The sequence below is a fragment of the Bos grunniens genome, chromosome 12 (genome assembly GCF_055505025.1).
Source record: "Bos grunniens cultivar Pamir isolate PY7600 chromosome 12, Bosgru_T2T1.0, whole genome shotgun sequence".
NCBI classification, from domain to species: Eukaryota; Metazoa; Chordata; class Mammalia; order Artiodactyla; family Bovidae; genus Bos; species Bos grunniens.
The window spans coordinates 51,504,521-51,510,520 of record NC_141176.1 but is presented as its reverse complement, the minus strand read 5'-3'; the positions used below and the strand labels follow the sequence as shown (position 1 = coordinate 51,510,520).

At 42.1% G+C, this 6,000-nt stretch overlaps 1 long non-coding RNA gene across 2 annotated transcripts in view; it reads right to left on the bottom strand.

Moving 5' to 3' along the window:
* Positions 1-2,262: 2,262 nt before the first annotated feature.
* LOC147361760 (uncharacterized) overlaps positions 2,263-6,000 on the bottom strand; it is a 318,701-nt gene continuing 314,963 nt past the window's right edge. For both annotated transcript variants that reach the window (XR_015138231.1, XR_015138229.1), the window contains one exon: positions 2,263-3,073. This is a non-coding gene — a long non-coding RNA (uncharacterized LOC147361760). The remainder of the gene's footprint in view (positions 3,074-6,000) is intronic.

Below are 6,000 nucleotides of genomic sequence, written 5' to 3'. Positions count from 1 at the left end.
CCCCATAACTTTACCCTTGCTGTTCATTCTACTTACAATGTCTGTTCCTTGCACTTTCACCAGCAAAGTTCACCCCTTATTTAAGATCTAGCTTAGTGATACTTCTATGAAATCTTCCCTTTTCCTTATCAAACAAAAACAACCTCTGTCCCTCTCCTACACATTGAGAGGGTTTCTTCTTCTCTGGATGAAGTTATATTTGGGCAGCAAGGAGATCAAACCAGTCAATATTAAAGGAACTGAACCCTAAATACTCATTGAAAGGACTGATGCTGAAGCTGAAGCCCCAGTACTTTGGCCACCTGATGCGAAGAGCCAACTCATTGGAAAAGATCCTGATGCTGGGGAAGATTAAGGGAAAGAGGAGAAGAGGGCAAGAGAGAATGAGATGATTGCATGACATCACTGATTCAATGGACATAAACAGGCAAACTCCAGGAGAAGGTGAAGGACAGGGAAGCCTGGGGTGCTACAGTCTATGGAGTTGGAAACAGTTGGACACGACTTAGCAACTGAACAACATCAGCATTGTTAGTTGTGCACATATGTTTTTTCTCCTTCCTTTTGGGGAGACCATTAAATATGTGAATTTATTCTAATTATTCTAACTTAAATCATTCAGGTTATAACAGAAATACCGTGTGCATAGTAAACATTTATATATCAACTAATTTTGCCATGTTGCTTTTCCCCTTTTACAATGAGTTAAGTAGAGTTTATTATCCTTTATTTTATCAGATCATTATTTCAGGAATATTTTTAGAGTTCAATTAAAATTAGGTAAGCTCAATTTATCTATTAATCAATTGATATATATACATCATATGAATATGATGGTGTTAATTGAAAAAAGACACAATGTGAGAGTTGTGAATTAAGTTTCATTTGAAACAAAATGAGAACTACAGGAGAGAGCATTTCAGATAGCTCCGAGAAACTGTTCCAAAGAGGTAGGGGGAAGGGTCAGTGCTATACACGACTTTAATGAAGTGGGGTACGTGTGGTCAAGCACACATTTTGGTAGAGTCTTGCTGTTAGTCATGAGGAACAGATGTCACTGAGAATGATCTGAGTGTTTTTCTAGATATGAGGAGATGCAAGAATTGGGCTCATAAAATCTCCTGAAAAACATCTATCTGAAAGACTGTTCTGCCAGTTTTTCTGAGGGCACAGAGAACCTCATTCCTGACCTCCATCCAGAACTCCTTCCACTGGATGTTGAATGCCAGCAGCTGCAGCAGCTCATGATTTAATCCTTATAGAGGTAGATTGCATGCTTGGTCATGCTCAATCACCAGTCGTTTCTGACTCTCTGTGACCCCATGGACTGTAAGCCCTCCAGGCTCCTCTGTCCATGTGATTCTCCAGCCAAGAAAACTGGAGTGTGTTGTCATTTTCTCCTCCAGGGGATCTTTCTGACCCAGGGATTGAACCCATGTCTCCTTCGTCTCCTGAATTAGGAAGCAGACTCTTTACCACTGAGCCTCCTGGAAAGCCCATAGAGGTAGAGAGCAAGTGCCAATTTGGAGTTGGTGATGATATTATTAATACATATATAATATAATTTCAATGTGGCTAATATTGAGAATATTGTTATAGCTAAGGATAATTTTTCCTCCAGGAGTTGTAACTATCACAATTAATACCAGGCAGGGCTGCTCTGGGGCTCCTGGGCATAGGGCCTTTGTACACCTCATTTCTTCGATTATAGGAAACAGCCTTCATTCAGCCTCCATGACCTTCCCTGAGTTCCAGTGCGCAGACCCAAGCAGTTGTTAATTGTGGAAGGGAGGGGATGCAAGACCAGGGATAAATAGTCAAGAGCAGCCTTGGGGCAGGGTCCTGTATCTCCATCAATGGATACATACAATATCTTTGAGCTATTTTGCAGATGCTGAAACCCTGTTCAGGTGGGAAAAGTTATGGTATGCTGCTGACAAGCATGTAGACCCGAGATCAATCGGACCTGAAGGTGATGGTGTGGACTCCTACTTATCTCACCACCAACCCATTGCAAGAACATTCATGAGCTGAGTGTGCCTTCTTTTGCCAAAACTTGTCATTATCTTCCCCGAGTGGGGACACATGATTTTGAGGGCATGAGCCCGCTGTGTCCCCCTTTGCCTGGCAAAGCATTAAAGCTATGCATTCTTTCCTACTTCACCCAGAACCCTGTTTCCATGGTTTGTTTCATCACTGGTATACAGAGCCTTCAGCATCACAATGCCTTCTGAAACCTCAGTGATCCTTTATGTAATTTTTCATATTGGGAAGAGGAACTAAGGTAGGAGAGGGACCCAGGAGCTACAAGTGACTCAGCTGGATGAAATAATGCAAGATAAGAGATCTGGTTGGGTTGGGTTTCCTCTTGGACAAGAACCTCCTCTGGAATTTTTTCCCCTCAGAAAACTGCATGGCAAAGCTCAGAGCCTTGATGATCACAATAATGAATTAGTGCTGCGGTAGCATTTACAGACCATAACTAATTCTCCACATAGGTTCTGTGTGATGCAGCCATTCCAACAGATGTGCCAAGCTCTCTGTAAACAATTTTAGCAGTCATGTGTAATCACAATACATTATGTAACAGATGTGCCTATGAAATTCAATTCGAGGAAAGAGCGAGAATTTATTGAATTTAGTATCATAGAATAGCCTGTGACTGACTGAATGAGAGTTTCCTACAAAGCTACTCAAAGTTTATTCAAGAAGAGCTTCCCTCACTGTATTTTTTTCTAGATTTCTGGGTAAATATAGTTCTTTTTTAAACGTTTTGATTGAATTGATTGATTTTTATTTTATTTTTTATTGAAATTTAGTTAATTTACAATGTTGCGTGTCAGGTATACAACAGAGTGATTCAGTTATACATACATTTATAACAATTTTTTCCAATTTTTTTTCCCTTATAGGTTCTTCTTTGGTGAAATAAAATTAATTGAAATGTTTGCCTCTTGTTTTCTTGTTGGTGGAGGCAGCTAGTGACTCCTGGCTTGCTGGCTGGCATGCTGTAGCTCTCAGAACATTCATTTTCAGTTTCCACCCCCTCATTGGTACTAACAAATATGAAATCCTGTAAGGAAGCACATATTGAAAACTAAGAACTAGAGAGAAAACTCACTATTCTCTATTCCCAAATATGAAAATAAAACCACTGGTAAATTGCAAGTTGTTCATAAAGAATTTCAAGAAGCCCAGTGCTGAAAGTGAACTTCAGTGAGTGGGTCAGAAAAGATTTACTTGAAATGAAAAATGAAGGGGGCTTGGTGAGTTCTTTTTATCTCCTTTTTTTTTTTTTTTTTTGAGGTAGAGGATAGCACTTCATAAGCATCAGCTCATTAATCTTCACAGCACCTCCATGACACAAGTTTGATGAAAGAAATCAATATCTTCCAAGACTTTATAGAGAAAGATGGAACCTAAGGATTTCTTTCTGCAAGGAAAACTGTCTTGAGCACACTGTGGCCCAGCTTCTGGATCTTCGAAAACAAGCAGAGTAAACTTTATATTTTCTTCTAGGGAGAAAATTCCCTGAGATAGAGACACATTCGTCATTTATCCTCAGATGTGGCATTTACCCTCAGTCCGACAGCATGCTGTTGAGAAAATGCTATATAGGCAGTTTTAGAGAGAGGATTGTGCTAAAATATATTTTAGGAGAATCCAGTGAGAAGCTGTGAGTGGAAGCCTGTGGATCCAGTGGATAAAAGGACATGATTTTGCTCTGTGTTCTTTATTTGTAACATAGAGAATGATGAACCAGGAAAGGATGGGGGGTCATCACAGGAGGACCAGCGGCTCATGCTTGCATGCTGACTGAGTGATGGAGACTTGCTGCTCTAATAGAGTGTGACAAGGGTTCTGGGGTCACAACCAGCCTCAACAGGAACAGAAAGCTGCCACTGGAAAAGGACAGTGAACAGACAGAACATTTGACTGTGTTAGTAAGGATGAGAGAGAAGGTTCCTGAAGATTTTGAAGTAAAAGATTTTAATCTCAAAACTGAGATATGTAGAAGGTAGCAGAAATCATTTCAGGCAGAGAGAATCACATGTGGGCATGAAATATCTGGGTTTTTCTGGAAACAGCCAGAAGGGAACCCTGGCAAAACAATGAGTAATGGGGGAAGGGCATGTTGGCAATATGAGACTAGAAAGGTAGATTGGGGCCAAATTATAGCAGTATCATAGTAATATCTTCCAAATACTTAATGATGTTCACATCAAAGTACATGGATCAGCTCACTTAAATTTCTCAGCATCCACGTAAGTTTAGTATTTTTACTGCTCCCATTTTACAGATGAGAAACTGAAGCACAGAGAGTTAAATACTTTGCCCAGGGTCACTCGCTCTTTTAGGGAGGGGCTGGATTCCAACTAAGGTCATCTGGCTCCAAAGCCCTATCTGTTTGCTTCAGACCATGCTGAACCCCCATCTTATCCCTGCAATCATTTAGCTTCAAAGCAGTGCAGAGTAGAGGAAAGACTGGATGAAAAGCTAGAATTCCATCTCATGGCATCAGCTTTTCCATAATGTACAGGGACCTTTGTAGTCCTCAGTTCCACTAGTTATATAGTTCTTCTTAATCTGCCATATTCACCAGACATTGAACCTTTGAATTTCCATTTATTTCGGTCTTCACAACATTTGCTTAATGGAAAAAAATTTCAGTTCCCTGGAAGACTGTAAAAGACATTTGGAAAAGTTCTTTTATCTTTTTATCAAAAAGATAAAAAGTTTTGGAAAGATGGGATTATGGTCTCCGGGGGGGGGGGGGGGGGGTGGGTGGTGGAATGGCAGAAGGGAGTGGAACAAATAATGAATATGTTGTTCAATAAAATTCTTAGAAAAATGAAAAATAGTCTTTCATTTTTACTTCAAAACCAGAGGGACATTTTGGCCAACCCCATAGAAAACTGCTAAGGCTCTTTCCAGCTTTCTCAGGTGGTACAGAGAGAAAGCAGCCTCCTGTCAATGCAGGAAACAGGTCACCTAGGGTCAATCCCTGGGTCAGGGAGATCCCCTGGAGGAGGGCATGGCAACCCACTCCAGTGCTTTGCCTGGGAAATCCCATGGACAGAGGAGCCTGGTGGGCTACAGTCCATGGGGTCGCAAAGGGTTGGACCTACTGAGCATGGCGTGCCAAGCCTCTTTCTATTTCAGGTTATATAACTCCTATATCAAAAGTTGCATTTGTTTTTGGCTTCAAAATAAAGCACATGTGTGCTGTGCTAAGTCGCTTCAGTCACATCTGACTCTTTGCAACCCTATGGCCTGCTGCCTGCCAGGCTCCTATATCCACGGGATTCTCCAGGCAAGAATACTGGAGTGGGTTGACATGCCCTCCTTTAAGGGATCTTCCCCACCCAGAGATTGAACCTGCGTCTCTTACGTCTCCTGCATTGGCAGGGGGATTTTTTGCCACTTGCGCCACTTTATGGGATGAGCTCATAATCCACTTGGCAAATAAAGAGGATGTGTCTTCCCTGCTAAGCGCCCCACACCAAGCCCCCTGGTATGGTTCTGCAGTGGTACCTCAGTTCGCCATGCTCTCAGGCCATCACAGCTGCTCTGACCCCAGTCCTCCGCTGTGAACAGCTTCCAAGCCCTACCCTCACTTAATGCAGGGAGCACTGCTCCCCCGATTCCCCAGAGCCTAGCATGAATCAGTCTGTGGCTTTTTAAGACACTTTGCTGACTGTTTAGAGATACAGAGAGTGTAACGTGGAGAGCAGCCTTCATGGAAGACAGAGCCCAAATCCAGTCCCTCAGTGGCTTCTGGACCTTCAACCTGGGTCAGAAGCTCCCAACCTGCACCACAGAGCAACCATGCACCAGAGGTTCCTCTTACCCATGTTCCTGGGAATATCTTTTCTTTGGCGCTCATATGTGTTATTTTTTATTACTTTATTCAACATAATGTGCTTGGATGAAAGCTTCAGCTCAGCCTGCCATGTTTTGACAGGCCCCAGATATGGTTTCAAGTTCAACCCCACACTC